Here is a 3,057-nt window from a genome sequence, read left to right as displayed (position 1 = left end):
ATCAGTTACCAGCATGTATTTCATACTGTTACCCAAAACATCAGTTACCAGCAAGTATTTCATACTGTTACACAAAACATCAGTTACCAGCAAGTATTTCATACTGTTACACAAAACATCAGTTACCAGCAAGTATTTCATACTGTTACACAAAACATCAGTTACCAGCAAGTATTTCATACTGTTACACAAAACATCAGTTACCAGCAAGTATTTCATACTGTTACACAAAACATCAGTTACCAGCAAGTATTTCATACTGTTACCCAAAACATCAGTTACCAGCATGTATTTCATACTGTTACCCAAAACATCAGTTACCAGCAAGTATTTCATACTGTTACACAAAACATCAGATACCAGCAAGTATTTCATACTGTTACACAAAACATCAGTTACCAGCAAGTATTTCATACTGTTACACAAAACATCAGTTACCAGCAAGTATTTCATACTGTTACACAAAACATCAGTTACCAGCAAGTATTTCATACTGTTACACAAAACATCAGTTACCAGCAAGTATTTCATACTGTTACACAAAACATCAGTTACCAGCAAGTATTTCATACTGTTACACAAAACATCAGTTGCCAGCAAGTATTTCATACTGTTACACAAAACATCAGTTGCCAGCAAGTATTTCATACTGTTACACAAAACATCAGTTACCAGCAAGTATTTCATACTGTTACACAAAACATCAGTTACCAGCAAGTATTTCATACTGTTACACAAAACATCAGTTACCAGCAAGTATTTCATACTGTTACACAAAACATCAGTTACCAGCAAGTATTTCATACACAAAACATCAGTTACCAGCAAGTATTTCATACTGTTACACAAAACATCAGTTACAAGCAAGTATTTCATACTGTTACACAAAACATCAGTTACCAGCAAGTATTTCATACTTTTACACAAAACATCAGTTACCAGCAAGTATTTCATACTGTTACACAAAACATCAGATACCAGCAAGTATTTCATACTGTTACACAAAACATCAGATACCAGCAAGTATTTCATACTGTTACACAAAACATCAGATACCAGCAAGTATTTCATACTGTTACACAAAACATCAGTTACCAGCAAGTATTTCATACTGTTACACAAAACATCAGTTACCAGCAAGTATTTCATACTGTTACACAAAACATCAGATACCAGCAAGTATTTCATACTGTTACACAAAACATCAGTTACCAGCAAGTATTTCATACTGTTACACAAAACATCAGTTACCAGCAAGTATTTCATACTGTTACACAAAACATCAGTTACCAGCAAGTATTTCATACTGTTACACAAAACATCAGTTACCAGCAAGTATTTCATACTGTTACACAAAACATCAGTTACCAGCAAGTATTTCATACTGTTACACAAAACATCAGTTACCAGCAAGTATTTCATACTGTTACCCAAAACATCAGTTACCAGCATGTATTTCAAACTGTTACCCAAAACATCAGTTACCAGCAAGTATTTCATACTGTTACACAAAACATCAGTTACCAGCAAGTATTTCATACTGTTACACAAAACATCAGTTACCAGCAAGTATTTCATACTGTTACACAAAACATCAGTTACCAGCAAGTATTTCATACTGTTACACAAAACATCAGTTACCAGCAAGTATTTCATACTGTTACACAAAACATCAGTTACCAGCAAGTATTTCATACTGTTACCCAAAACATCAGTTACCAGCATGTATTTCATACTGTTACCCAAAACATCAGTTACCAGCAAGTATTTCATACTGTTACACAAAACATCAGTTACCAGCAAGTATTTCATACTGTTACACAAAACATCAGTTACCAGCAAGTATTTCATACTGTTACACAAAACATCAGTTACCAGCAAGTATTTCATACTGTTACACAAAACATCAGTTACCAGCAAGTATTTCATACTGTTACACAAAACATCAGTTACCAGCAAGTATTTCATACTGTTACACAAAACATCAGTTACCAGCAAGTATTTCATACTGTTACACAAAACATCAGTTGCCAGCAAGTATTTCATACTGTTACACAAAACATCAGTTACCAGCAAGTATTTCATACTGTTACACAAAACATCAGTTACCAGCAAGTATTTCATACTGTTACACAAAACATCAGTTACCAGCAAGTATTTCATACTGTTACCAGGGGCGGAACTACAGTGCCGCCAGACCCCGCAATGCGGGGGGGCCCAGACCGAATGGGGGCCCAAAAATCCCGGCTAAATTATTTTAAAAAAAAAATTTAAAATAAAAAATTTAAAAAAAAAAAAAAAAAAAAAAAAAAAAAATAGGTGGAGGTCGAGTTATCTTTCTTCTACAGTTACAAAAAAAACACGATAGTCGGCAAACGTCTTTGAGAAAAATGCACTGACTATAGCTCGAGAGACCGCCAGACATATAGACAACTTCAAAGACGCAGGGGCGGAACTACAGTGCCGCCAGACACCGCAATGCGGGGGGGGGGGGGGGGGGGGCAGACCAATTGGGGGCCCAAAAATCCTGGCTAAATTATTTTTAAAAAAAAAAATGTAAAAAAAAAATTAAAACAAAAAAAAAATTAAATTTTTTTTTTTTAAATTAGGTGGAGGTCGAGTTATCTTTCTTCTACAGTTACAAAAAAACACGATAGTCGGCAAACGTCTTTGAGAAAAATGCACAGACTATAGCTCGAGAGACCGCCAGACATATAGACAACTTCAAAGACGTAGCCTACCTTTTTACTTTTAGTGGCGTCGATTAGGAGAACAAAAAAGGATTGTTATATTGTTTACATTATTAAATATATATATATATATATATATATATATATATATATATATATATATATATATATATATATATATATATATATATATATATATATGATTGTGTGTTTAAACTACTGGCCTGGACTCTACAAAAAATATAATTATTTATTTCGATGTCATACATTTATAATTGCGTTCATTTTTACTTTAACAACTGTATCAATAAACTTGTGAAAGTTTAAGTTATCTCCCTTTAGCGAAGCATCTGAAGTTTTTGCCGGC

This window comes from Physella acuta, unplaced genomic scaffold (assembly GCF_028476545.2).
Source record: "Physella acuta isolate Inbredline_101_S28 unplaced genomic scaffold, ASM2847654v3 ptg000316l, whole genome shotgun sequence".
NCBI classification, from domain to species: Eukaryota; Metazoa; Mollusca; class Gastropoda; family Physidae; genus Physella; species Physella acuta.
The sequence above is the reverse complement of the archived record's forward strand: the minus strand, read 5'-3'. Positions refer to the sequence as shown.